Source organism: Taeniopygia guttata, chromosome 1, assembly GCF_048771995.1.
Source record: "Taeniopygia guttata chromosome 1, bTaeGut7.mat, whole genome shotgun sequence".
NCBI lineage: Eukaryota > Metazoa > Chordata > Aves > Passeriformes > Estrildidae > Taeniopygia > Taeniopygia guttata.
Genome location: NC_133024.1, coordinates 86,997,362 through 87,012,148, shown reverse-complemented (window position 1 = coordinate 87,012,148; position 14,787 = coordinate 86,997,362).

Below are 14,787 nucleotides of genomic sequence, written 5' to 3'. Positions count from 1 at the left end.
TTCAGACTGAAAAGATGACCATAGAAAAGTGCTTTTTTCTTTCTTAGGAAGATATGAAAAAGAAGATATACATTTATGGGAATGTTTCTTAGTAAGAGTAATAATATAACAAGGGAGAAAAGAGAAGGATCAGTGATTCATTAGAAACTATTTTTCATTCTTCTGAAATATGAAATGAGAAAATGAAAGAAAACACAATAAAATCTCATTTACTCCAGAGAAGTACAGACTTGTCAAGGATATTATCATCAGGATTTGAATTTTGTTCCACAGTTAACAGGATTTCTTTTTTGGCTAAAAAGGAATTTCAAAGCATCATTAAAATAAAACACCGTCTTATTTAAAAAAGAAAATTAATACCCTTAATTCTTCTAAAATTTTTTTGACAATTAGAAAACACTTCTGTAGGGCAAGGTCAGCAGCTTCCTTGTTTATTTTGTGTGGTCTAAAGAAAGAAAGAGTAAAATAAGTGCACATCATTATGCTTTGCTAGTAATGAATTGTTATTATTTCATTTTCTCGTGCTTTAAGAATTCTCATTGTGGGAATATCTTTAACTAGGAGTAAACACTAGTTTACTAGTTATGAAGGGTGTGAAACCGACACATATTTTGCACACTTTAAACGGATTGCAAAGATTTGAAAAGTTTTGTTTAGTGTTCATTTTTGATGGTGGACTTATTTCTGAAATAAGATCATGCTTTCTCAGATTTGAGAAACTACCTAAAAATGTTGAGAAGGACAGAAGAAAAAGTTGATTTTATGAGTAACCTTCCAAAATATAAAACATGAGAGCTTTCTTAATGACATATTTTCTACTGGAAACCATCGTGGTATGGGTAGCTGAGTAGAACAGATATTACTCCAACAATACAAATTTCCATTTTTTGGTTTCTCTCTGGATTTAGGAATTTATGCAAACTGATGAACTGCAGGAAAAAAACGTGGTTGGGTAAAATACCATGGATAATTCCAGTAATTTTAAATCATTTTTTAGGGTTTAATTCTTTATAAACAATTCTTATTCAGCACATAATGGAGCATTATTTTGAAGTGGAGCCAAACTTGGAAATTTTTATTAGAAATGTCAAATTGGGATATTTGACCACTTAAAAAGTCTTCATCTATAAGACTTTTGAATCAGAAGGGTATTCCAAACCACTTTTCCTAAACACAGCTTAATTTCAAACAAATTGACATTTTCTAATGGAAAAACAATTATCTTTAAAGAGAATTTCTGAATGCAGAATTCCTTAAATCAAGAAATACAAATTACTTCAGACACTCCTGTATGGTTTCTACTTTGTTTCTTGAAGACATCTTGCTGGGATATCTACTTCCAGCATTTAAAAGGCTGTACTACGACTCATTTATCTTTCACTCCTATTTAAGAGTTGTGCTGTGACCTGTGAGCAAGACTCTTCATGGACATCAAAGAGGATCCACTGGTATTGCCAACCGACAGCAAGCAGTCTCTCATTTGGGCTTGGACCCAACACCTGGTTAGATGTTAGGGCAGCATTGCAGAATGACCGACTTCCTCAAAAGGAGAAATATTTTAAGGATGCTGAACGCTGCCACAGGTGTTAGGTCACTGGAGTAAACATTCTAGGGTCTTTAACAGTGATGTCTGAGCAGGTAATTGTCCCAGCATCTTTAGTCTTTCCTCCCTACAATGATATTGTTGGGGATATTGCATCTGTTAAACCTTTGGAGTATAGTTAAATCAAGAGTAAGACATAACCAAATGGGGAGAAAAAAAGAGAGTGTCTATGCCATGAAATGTTGGAGTTGAATTTTCTTAATCCCTCTGAGAAGTACCTTTCTGTGACTAACAGCTCTGACTAGCAAATGTGTAAAGTACTACATGATCAAGATAATCTGGGCAATGTTAGAAGCATATATGAATGGTACATATTATTCCTATATATAGAATGAGGTGTTTTAAATAGATACTTTATATTTTAAAGATTCTGTCACTGATTAATGTCCTACAAAATTAAATTGTGCAGTTATTAAGGCAGAATATACTTCTCAGCCTGCCCACCAAAACACTCAGCCACTGGGGTTTTATTTACTGCTTTTGCAGTCTATTCAATCAGTTCCCATATCGCCCCCTCCCCTCTGCCTCACCTGTCACTTCCACCTAGCAGACACAAAGCTCTGCACACACACACAGAGAAATTCAGCATTTTCTGCAATCAACCAAATAGCCTGAAGTGAAAGACAAACACGATGCCTGAAGCAATATTGCTTGATTAACAATGAATAGTTCTTTAAAGTGATCACATGAACTTTAATCTGAAAGATTGCTTTGAATTGTTAAGGGTGGATTCTGTTGCTATGAGAGTTGTCAAACAACTGTGGTGAATTTAATGTGTAATAGATGATAACCTTTGTCGGTTTTAATATTGAATTCCATGTTACTGATCCTAGTAAATAATCCTTACCTTCCCCTAGTGAATACCTGCTACATCCCAAAGCTCTACGCAGTACGCAAAGACATTTTAGTAGAGCGTTTTTCATGTAAAGCACACATACTGTATAGATCTGACCTCATCACTGGTTGCCTCAGGCTATCTCCTGTATACCGTCTGTTTTCTTGATTTTCTCCTGAGGTTGTCATTATCTAAGGTTTGTAAATATTTCAGAAATTTGAGACTTGTGCAGCAATTGAAAATGCCATATTACTGTTATACTGAATTTTCAGTAGCATTCAGACATTCATTTTTATTTATTTTATCTATTTTAGTTCTGGATAATATAAATTCTGTGATGCATGATTTAGGTGTAATTGAATTTGCAATCTATTTATAGTCATTTTAACCAAAAGACTCCGGGTAAGCATCACTTTGATCTTAGTTAACAAGGAAACAATATATGTTGTTACTTTATATTGTGCTATTTTCTACTTGTCAAAATGCTATATAGATTTTATGGATATTTTATGCAAGTTTATGCATGAAACTCAGCTGTTTGGAGAAACTGCTGACCTCTCCATTGAAGGGAAAAAAACCCCAGAACAAAAACTGAAAACCCTTTTTTCCTTTAAAAATCTGTAGGAATGTAGTATGTATCATAAAGGACACGTGTACTTGAAACAGATTAAAAGAATTACAGAACTGGTTCCTTCCCAGAATCTTAGTATATATGAATTTCTTTGTATTAAAGCAGCCGTCATTACTGAATAGTTTTGCTTTCATGTAATTATGTATATATACTTAGAAAAGTATCTTGTATAAAGCAGAAAGCTACAGAAGCCCTTTAAAATCTGCTTTGAAAATCATGTGTGGCATGAATTTTGGTAGCATTATCATCATATTCATATTTGGAAATATACCCTAATTTTTATACCAGCTCCTGTATCGTAGCAATAATTTACTCTGATATTAACATTAGTATCTAATTTTCATATCAGATTCTTCATTCCAGTATAATTTACATCAATATTACATTGCTAGCCATACCTGCCTACGTTGTTCTACTTTTGTAGTTGCCTTCAATATGCTTCTTTTTAAGATTCATTGTGTTAAGACTGTGATGATACACCACCAAATGGAATGAAGAGAAGAATGTGCATAATGTAGAAAAGATGTATTGTGATGATAGGGAGGCTTAAAAGTGTTGGATTTTTAAGATTGTGTTAAATTTTTTTATAATTATTTAATTAACTTATTTATATTAGGATCAGAAAGTTCATTTGCTTTTCATCAATGCAAGCTTTACAGATAAGAGGGAATTCCTTGAAATTTTGCTTAGCATGTTCTTATACTGAGTCATGTGGATTTCTACACTTTATATGAAACATTCGAAGTGGAGGCAATAAGTTGTAAATGACATGAGAAAAAGAAATCACAGTATATTTTCTTTTCAAAATATTTAGTGTCTACAATTCATCTGTGAACCAAGTAAATCACGGCTTCTTCAAGTGCAAGGATCGAAACCAATTACCATTAGTGACCATCGGGTGCAGCCGATCCTTTCTGTCCTGTTGCCTGAATCTCAATGATCTCCCAAGTGTGCCCATGCAATTTAACAGGAAGATCAATACACCGCGGCAGTTAGCAGCAGCTCTCTTGAAGTGCTTCACAAAACATGCTACATTTCTCTACCGAATAAATGTCAAAACATTCCAACAGCTACAATTCTTGGGAGAAATTGTTCTTGTGAAACATTATTGACATACTTTAACCCACATTTCCCGCTGCTCTCCAGCTTCCTACAGGCCAGTCAATTCTGATTTGGCAAGGGCCACATCGACACATGTCCCCTGCTGACTTTGTCTGTAGGCATGAAAGATATCACGATGCAGTGCAGAAGTCCTGGGTGTCAGGGGTCAGTGGTCCAGCTCTGACCCAAGGTCAAGGTGACAACAACCTCTCTCCTGGGACTTGTCTTCATCTCTAATATGGCCTTGGAAGCAATCAATATCATTACAGAGCTTACTTTTCTAACAGAGAGTGCCACCTGATCTAAGCATTTCAAGACGATGACTTGCAAGCCTTGCTGCTTGAAAATGTCTTAATTTTCCCACTATACTGCAAAACATCTGTATTAGGTCTGACATTGTTTTTTTTCCATTTGTTTAATGTGATAAATTAAATTGATTCCTTTCACTTTTTAATGGATTTCTGCAGCCTGGACTTTCTTGATCTTTTCTTGTATATTTTAGAGTTATTACACATAGCTCAGTACTTTCTCCCAGCATCCAATCTCTAAATCTTTTTTTTTCCTTTCTTTCTTATTCTTGCTCCTTCTTATTTTTGTCCCTATTGTCTATTAATAACCATTTTCTTCTTTATTCCTTTCTAGCTTTCAGGAAAGGAAAACTCAGTGCTATATCTGTATTCTGGATTTACACACATACACACACACACGTACGGACAAACACACACACATAAAACCCATCTTCAAATATCTTCTTAAAAATATAAATAAAATGCAACATCCTTACTTTACTCTTCAGAAATCTCAGTCATGATGCCTCAGTACAAATTTAGTATAGTTGATGTTTTTACCTCTTTTAATGTTTGGGTTGTTTTGTTGTTTTTTTTTTTCCCAGGAATTAAAAAAGCCTTCAACAAACACATACCCCAAACCAAAGCAAAATACGGCAAATTTAAGTATTTTTCAAGAAGTGCTTCTATTAATTGAGCTACACTAACAGAATTGTTGGTGACTTGCAACAAAAATATTAGAGGAGGACTAGAACCTGCCTATATTTTGTAACTATAACTACTCCACTTTCTCATCACACACAAAATTGGGCTTCAGCTATATTATACTGCTGTGACTTACATCTAAAGCAATATTTATGGCTTTGGACTTTGTTTTACTTTGTTTTGTTTCAGTTTTATCTATCAGTCTGTGTAGGACACAAGAGGTCTCCATAGCAGCATGATGTAAGGATACCTTGATCTTTTTGAAATAAATATTTGCTTTCAGATTTTTGAGATTTTTTGCATTTTCATTCCTGCACAAATGCTATAATAGAAACTTCTAGTGTATGATAGCTAAGCTATGTTACAGACTTCTTTCTCTTCTCTAAAGTTAGGGCAGCTGATCTCCTTATCTTTCATATCTATTTTTCTATCATTGTCCAAGGAAATGACACAGATCTGTCAGGACAGAAATTGCCAACCCAAGGAAAAAAAAAATAAAAAAAATTCCAAACACCAAAATCAATCAATATTGTGAAAGATAATTAAAGAGAATTACAAGTTTTCTTTGTTCCTTCCAAATTTCAGATGAAAAAAAATTATCTTTCTATTGAAAGAAATTGCAGGATATTTCTTTATGGAATCTCTAATAGGGAATTGTTGGTGGATTCAAGTGCAATTGTAGGACATATATAAGGAGACTCCAATGTGCAGTAAAATTAGGCAGAAAAAGAGTCATATTACCAAAGAAGTCTGTATGATAAGTAGATTTGTCTGTAATGTCAGTTCTATGTTATAAGAAGAAACTTTTAGAGAGGTAGAGAAATGTAACAGTGGAAAGTCTTGAAAAAACAAAACTTTATTAAAGATCTCTTACTTTTTCTGAAGTGACATTTGTGGCTGACATAGAAGTAAGATATTTTACACTGCGTCTTGGAATATAATGTGATGAGGGGATCTCCATGTGTTGCCACAGAACCAAAAAGTCAAAATATACACAGATATGAGAGCTCAGTATTTTTTAAAATATAGATATGTATTTAAATATCAGGGGTTAAACAAAATGTAGCAAGCAAACAACTTCTCCTTTGCCTTGAAGAACTACCGAAAATAGTGAATTTGTGGTAAGGAACACTCATCTTTTTCAGTGTTATTTGAAAGAAAGATATCATCTGTTTTAGCATTCTTGTCATATATTTCACTCTCAAGTCTGCTTGGGAATGTGTCTTCTTATTAGGACCATCATCATTTGTATTTTAAGACTAAAGTAGTTTAGTTTTAGAATCTGAGAAGTTACTGAGAGATCCAGAGCTAAGCTCCATTAAACTCTTTGACCTAAACCCTATGAAGAGCCATTAGTTCAGCAGGAAGAACATTATTGTGCCAGCACACAGTGTGAGTACAAATCCTCTTCTGCCTCTGTCTGCCAGCTTCCCTCCTCCTAAAGTATTATGTTTTATATGAAAAAGCAGAGAACTATGTGAGGCCCTAATGGATTATCAAATGAAATATGATCACCAATGGATATGTGTTATAGTTAATGTTTCATTAGTTGTAGTAAGAGCAGACAAAAAAAAGTTGGCTTTACTCTTTGTTTTTCTGACTTCAGCTCAGTTCTGCAGAAATTCATTTCTAAATGAATGTTAAATTAATGTTAAATTATTTACCTCCTTAATTTTCAGTGTCAAGCTGATTTTGTCTTTCCACGTTTTCTTGTCGTTTACAACCCCCTCCATCATAATAGAAACAGCATTTTTTATGGGAGCTTCTGGGTGGAAGATGGAATGAAACAAATGCTTCATGAGAATGCAATTGCTTTCCTTCTGATGGTGGGTGACATAGAACAGAATGACCCCCATGACAGGAATGTTGCTTAGGAAAGGAAATGGTGTTTACCTGTGATTTTACTCTGATGTCAGTCAAGGGCTCTGTAACCCTTTGTGGGGACCAAGTGTAAAACCTTTTTTTAGGTGCTATCGTTCTTTTCATAAATCCTTATTGTAGAATAGAGGCTTTTGGTTTATTCCACAGCTGAAGTAAGCACCACAGTGTTTTGTGTTGGCTGCTGCCCCAAAGACCCATCTTTCATATCTACCTTTTGCAATTCACGTTATTTCTCCTGAAAGCACTCACCAGTTGCATAGTTCACCATTCAGACAGAACCTACGTCCATTCCAAGAGCATGGGTATGACACTTCTTAGTCTGGTGATTCCCTGCAGGAAAGATCAACAGCTGCAAGCTGATGATCCTTAAGGCTAATGTATTTGCATTCACTGTTTACAGCCTGAAAACTGGACAATTCTGTACTAATGACACTGAGAGGTGTTTGAACTCATGTGATATTCTACTCAAGCAGAATATTCCTTAGGAAATCACCAAACTTCATAGAATAACAGATTCATACAATGGTTTGGGTTGGAAGGGATCTTAAAGATTGTTTGGCTCCAACCCTTCTGCCATGGGCAGGGACACCTTCTGCTAGACCAGGCTGCTCCGAGCTCCATCCAGCCTGGCCTTGGACACTGACAGGGCTGAAGGACACACAGTGTCTCCGGGCAACCTGTGCCAGTGCCCCAACATCTGCACAGTAAAGAATTTCTTCCTTTTACCTAAGCTTGCTCTCTTTTAGCTTACAGCTATTACTTTTTTGTCCTTTGAAGGTCCTATGTGACTTTCAAAAAGCGCCTCCCCATGTCTCTTCTAGTCCCCTTATTTTTTCAGCATACTGGATTGTGCTGAAAACTCTCCCTGGAGTCTGCTCTTTTCTAAGCTGAATAGGAAAGGTTCTCCAGCCCTCTGATAATCTTAGTGCCCCTCCTTTGGTCTCACTCCAGCACCTGCTTCTTATGTTGGGTGCCCCAGAGCTGGATGTTCTCATGTTGGGTGCCCCAGAGATGGACTCCAGGTAGAATATCTCATATTATTTCTCTACCCTGTATGACAATGGCATTATACAATTATTTCAACAGTGCTGCTGCCGTTTTATTACTTGTGCAAAATAGATTTCAGTTACAGGAATTTTCTTCTGTCACTCTCAAGTAAGGCTGAGGTCTGATTTTAGTGTAATCTTCTCTAATACTACTACCAGCAGGTGTTTCTTATTCTGTAAAGTGAAGAAGCCACAGAGAAGTTCAAGAAACATAATTTGCACTCTGTCCTGGAACCCTCTGGCTCTAATCAGGTCCAGAGCACTGGGAACTTTGTTCATTTGTGCTTGGCAATTTCTTATAAACTTATTTTTGAAGTCAGCAGTTGTGCTTCTCTATAAAATGCAGAATTTCAGAATTTGAGACTTATCACCTGTAAGCTCAATAACAGTCTGGCCTTTGAAATATCACCTTGTTCTGGATACTAAAATTTAATACTTTACTTCAATCACAAGGGACATTGGCCTATGATGTTGTCAAGACCCATGATATAACAGATGCAGAAAGGCTGACAACAGAACAGCATGTTGCTTATAAAATCAAGCAAAGCACTTTTTTGTTTGAAAAGAACTAAGACAGCAGGTTTTTCGCCTCTTCTCTTTTAACAGTTTCCAAAGAATACTCAAATACTGTTGGAGAAATTGCATAACTTTGTAAATACATAGATTTCTTCACTGTGAAAAACCCTCTAGAAATGCTTTCCATGTCATTTTTCCTCAAACAAATCTTAATTTTAAGTGTTTCATGATTTTTAGAACATCCAACAATTCAGCACTGAGCAGTACACAGAATAATAGGTGAGTAAAATGATGTTTAACAAATGATTATTTGAAGCAATTGTCCAGTGTAATGCTATCTCCTTTTATACAGTAATGGTCTTGGTTACCAAGGACTGAATGCATTTCAGCATTTTTATGAGCACTTTTCTTAACCCATTCCGTTAGCAATGTTCCACTCCAGTGCTGGTGACAATACAGTTGCTTCAGCAAACAATGAGGTCAGAGACACTTGCTACTGACCTCAGCAAAATAATCAGATAATCAATTGAAAGGAGAAAAAAACAGTTCTGTGCTCATCACCATAGTATTTAACTGTCATATATAAAATGAAAGTCATACCAATTAGCTTTGTCTGTTATCTTTCTCCCCTCATCCTAAAGACTGAATTTCCCTGATCTCCTTCAGGTACACAATTTCTTGTGGGTTAAATCCTTCATGTTCAGTCTGAGGCAGTCACTCCATATTGTCCTGAGCATGAGGCAAACTCTATTTAACAATTTTATTTATCAAACAGAGATATCCAAGAATAATCCACAGTCTGTGCATAGTTTTGGGTTCTTAACCATATATCCACAGGGAAAGGATGCCAGTCCCTTAGTCAAGGTGCGAGCTGCGCTGAGAATGGAGAAGGGAGACCTAACTTTTTGAGATCTTAGATTTGCAAGTAGGAACCTTTGTGCAGTTTCAAATATGCAGTTCATTGCTTTCTCCTGAAATTCTTAATTAAGAAATAACAAATTATAGACTCATTTAGGTTTGAAAACACCTTTAAGCTCATGGAGTCCAAAAGCTAATAAAAAAACACAGCTCAAAGAAAAGTCATGGGGAATAGGCAGAACTAAAATCTGCCTGGCCTGAGAGAGGTTTTCCTTTCCCAGTAAATTTTTTTCTGACCTTGTTGATGAACTAACCATCTAGACTAGCCAATTTATTCTGCTCAGCACACACACAGCTTCTAGATTTTAGTGAGCTCCCATTTGTGCTGGATTATAAAGTCAGATAAGAGGACTAAAAAGAAGGTCAAGCAACTTGCCTGCAGTCACACAGCGAGTGGCTTAAGTTCTATCTGATGACAATTGAATGGGCACTAGAAATACAAGAAATTCAGATTGACTAAAAAATAACATAAATGCTTGAAAGTACAAAATAGGACTGTTGAGGAACCTAAACAGTCTTTGTTTTGCCCATGAGGTGCTAACCGTTTCTAGCTTCAATTCTTTGTTCTTTTATACCTAAGACACAGATGGAATTATTTTCAGATCAGGGTCCTTTTCACAGGTCTTTGAGAGGTCTTCAGTCCCTGGCTATTGAAACCTGAAATCTGAAAGAACAAATATTCACATACAAGCCACAGGTGGAATGCTGAAAATGTGCATGGGATATTGTACTTTTGATCACTTTAATACTTATGTATGTATATTGATGTATGTGATGCTTCATCAACAGGCTCACCTTTGCTGTTTTCTAGTAAGTGCTATAATTTGATGATGTGGTTTTAGGGGTTAGGAAGTTTGTGTTCCAAGTACTCTAACTCTGTGTTTAATGACACTTGTATAAATGGTAGCACCTGGAGTCTTCATCTCAGTTTCAGCAAGGTACTTAAGCACATGCCTGGCTTAAAGCAAGCAAGCAGTCCCACTGAAGTTAATTAGACTTCCCTTGTACTTAAAGTTAGGCATGTGCTTAAGTACCTTGCTGCATTAAGACCTTAATGAAGATTGGGGTATAACTGCCTTTGTTGCAGTGTGTGTAATGTGAGTCATTTAGTGCATTCAGTGTGGAGCTGGGAGTACAGTAAAGCAAAGCTGAGTGAGTACAAACACTGAAAGGTTAGGATACAGTTTTGTAGCTGTTGTGGTCACTGGCCAGACTCAGCTGCTTATTTTAGGTAATGGTGTCTCCCAAGGGCTTCTTTTCTATTTTTTTCACCTGCATCAGGCAGGACTCACAAGAAGTGTCTTTGTTGTATTTTAGGGGTTTTAGATACCAATATTGATAGAAAGATATTGATTTCAAGAAGTTCTCCTGGCTGGTTTAAAGATGCACGAATGTTAACACCTTTTCCCCGGTGGACTGAATCTGAAGCCTTCTGAAGTCAATGGGAAGGTTCTCATCAGCTTTAATGGGCTTCAGATAAGGTCTTTAGGATGTGAGAGAATTTCTTTGAGATCTGTGTTTTGTATCTCAGCCAGAAGTCAGCATTGCACTGGCTCTCAGCACTAGGGCAACAAACTGGATGAGGATGGGGGGGGGGGGGGGGGGAGAGAAAGAGGGTGAGGGTACACCCTAGACTGAACAGTGGTTTGAATTGCCACCTCTCATGCTGTAGTACCTATCAATAAATTAATATGTGGACAATACTCACTGAAGAAATTATTCATATATATAAAAATATACTAATTTACAAGGTCTGTGGGGATTACAGAACCAGGTCATAAAGCATCAGGACAAAGCTAGAAACTTTGCTCTTTGTCATTTACTGTGAAACATGCAGAGATATTGACTTTGGTTTTAAAGAAATTTTTAAAAGAAAATTTACAGGATACAAGGATAGAAATAGTAAAATCAAAACTTAATGCAGTAGTAGGTTCTTTTCTCATTCATACTCCTATTACTGAGATGAGTTCCACCATAAATGGTTGTTTCTGAGAGGTTTACAAAGAAGAATCCTGTGCAAATCCGCTGCTATTGGTTAGAGAAATTAATCCCATGCTTTCTATAACCATAGTCTTTAACTATCACATATTATAGATATGGTGTAAGGTGGTAGAATTTATTTCCAAATGAACATTGCAAACACACCCTTTATATTTATGCGCTTTATATTTATCAATATAAAAGTAACCTGTAAGAAAATTACACCTGTACAGCCAAGTCTCATTGGCTTCATATGAGCGTGACTTTTGGACACTTTGCTTTATAAACTAATTTAAAACAGTCTGGAAGGGAAAAATGGCAATACTTGCTTGAGATACTTTTAAAAATTGTAGTTTTGAGGAGGTTGAGGCTTAAGGATGGCAGGAGAGAACATTATGTGCAGGTCATGAATGCTGTGATTTGAACAAAGGAAGAGAGGCAGTTTGAAAGCATTAAACATATATAGAGCAGCATACATTAGACCCCATCAGACAGAACCTTTAAGATCCTGAATTTATCAAATGACAACATTCATTTTGTACTATGTAGAAGACAACAAGAAAGTCAGCAACTTCATGTGCTGACATTGCAGTAAAACATGATTTTAATTAGCTCACACAGAGGACACATTGAGGAAAAAGTGACATTTCATTGAGGAATATACTATTAAACACAACCCTCCTTGACCTGCCATTTATCAGGGTGCAACACAAAAGTCACATGACTCGTCCTGTCTTTCTTGTTGTCCTTTGAACCCTGGAAATTCATGGTTCATTTGCAGTGACATGGGATCCTCCTGGTTTCTTGACACACAGAAGTATCTGCTGCTTTTCTGTACAGTGATGGAGAGCAAGAGGCACAACTCTTTAGCAGTGGCCAGTTTGCCAGAGTAGCTACACAACAGGTAGCTTAATTTTGAAGTTATCAACCGAGAAGAGTTGAGGAAAAATGGAATGAAAAAAGAATCTTACTTTAGGGAACCACCAGATTGTCCTCAAATTAGAAAAATTAACCACAATCAGAAGCAAAAAATGAAACTAAACATAGAGCAACTAATTTAGGATTAGTGTCATGCCAAAAATGTGCTAGACTTTGGTCACATGCAAGTATGAAGTATATCAGTTGCTCTTATTATAAACACTAATGAAAAAGGTGTGTTGTATTGATACCCCTATTTAGACCTTAGAGATGAAGAAAAATGTAAATAGAATTTTACCTTTTTGTCTATGTACTAAACAGTTGCTAGACTCAGCACTGTAGAAAAATAAACAAATCAGGAGTCAAACATATCCATTAGGATGTTCAGCTTTCTGTAGTTCATCAGTTTCATTAATAACCCTGGAGGGAAATTTCTGTGGTTAACGTTCAGGAATGAAACTCAGAGGCTTGTCCAGTCTCTAAGTCTGCCAGATTCTCCTTCTGAAACTTAGGAAGTTAGTGACCTATTAGTTCTATATCTATAAAATGGGGATTATAATTTTGTATTTCAAAGAGGGGTTGTGAGGGTAAGTCTACTAATACCTCTATGATGCTTAGATATGAGGGTGATGAGTGCCATAGAAAATCCTATAAATAAATAAAATAAACTGTGAGAGCCTGAGGCACTGGAAGCTGCTGCCAAGGCTGTGCATTTCCATACTCCCCTTTCTGCGGGAGATGTGGCTCAGAGCCAATATGCAGTCTGAGAGCAGCTCCTGCATTAGTAGAGTGTGTGTGTTGTTTGTTTATTTGGTTTTCACAAAGGGTACCCACTACATAACCAAGGTAACCACAGTCTGTTTAAAATTAGATGGTGCTGTGATGTGGTGAATCTGATATGCCTAGTTTTGGTTGCTATCCGTGTTTTTTTTTTCTTTTTTTCAGTGACAAATACATTTCCTAAAACCCTTCAGGAGTCTTTTATCCATGTGGGTTGGTTCAATTGCTGTTATTTTCTTTGGGATTTCTGTTTGTTTATTTGCCTGTTGGGTTGCGCTGGCAGCTGGCAGGTCTGAGGGGCTAGCCCTGCCACCCTGCAGGGCTTCCACAGCACAGGGCCTGAGGACAGGGTCAGCAATGTGAAACATTTTGCCAGTTTCTTTGGCAGGTTTTTGGGACTAAGGTCCTGGCACCAATGTGGCAGCGCAAACACAGAGAGGGGACCTCCCACAAAGGAGATGACATTTTCTACAGCAGCTACTAAGGGACCTAGGGAACACTGCTAGGAGTCAAGTACCTTCTCCAACAGATGTGTGATGAGTGAGCATGCTTGGGATATCTGTGAGTTTGTGTATAAACTACTGTACAACCAATAGCAATTATTAAATACGAAAAGAAGAAACAACTATGCAAAGATAGGACTTTCCTGTAGTCTAATCAGCAGGACCTGTGCTTTGTCCCAGGGAAAGAGACCATCACAGGAGCTGTTCAGAAGCACACTTAGACTAAGCCAAGACTAGTAGTAATTGATAAGCTAGAGAGAAGAAGAAAAATCTTCATCCTCTACCCTCCAAAACAAAAGGTGTTCTCCAAAAATGCCATAAAAGGCAAATATTGTTCCTTTACAATACTCCTGAGAGGCTGAAGGTTGAAATCAAGTTCTTTGCCTTGAGGTAGTAAAGGGGATGAAATCCAGCAGGAGTGAAAATAAGCAAGTCTAGGTTCTCCAGTAATAAATAGTCCATTATTAAACTGCCACCCCCACTCTGGGGCAGAAAGAGGCTGTCCACAGCAGCAGCTGCGGCTTGATGAGCTCCTCTTTGAGTTTCCCTTAGCAGCAGATCCTCCTGCTCTGTGGCTGCTTCCACTTTGTCCACTTTGCCACACAAAAACTGGGAAAGCACAGCAGGTCTGAACTCTTGCATCCTCTCTAAAATCCCAGAAGAGAAATAGCTGCCCATGGGAGTTTCCAGCTTCAGGCTTTTCCTCTCTCTTGGAAGACAGGATGGGACAAGAAAGGAGAAAATTAAAAGAAGAGAAGACAGAAAGGAGCCAAGAGAGAAGGGAAAGCTATGCACTGTGACTGAAGAGACACAGAAAGACTGGATGTCTTAGAGTGGGGCAAATAAATGTACAAAGAAGAAAAGCAAGAGAGCAAGACAGAATCAAGGTAATGGGAAAGAGAATGGAAACACCCTTGTTTTTAAAAAAAATTATATGGTGAGTGACATGTTGTGGACATTTGAAGTAAATGCAGTGAAATAAGACATTGGAGCAAACTCTGTTCCATGCAAATGTCATTAAAATGGGGCTGGAGGGTGTTCAAGTCTTCTTGTTGACCATGTCCTTCCATGAGTCCTATATCC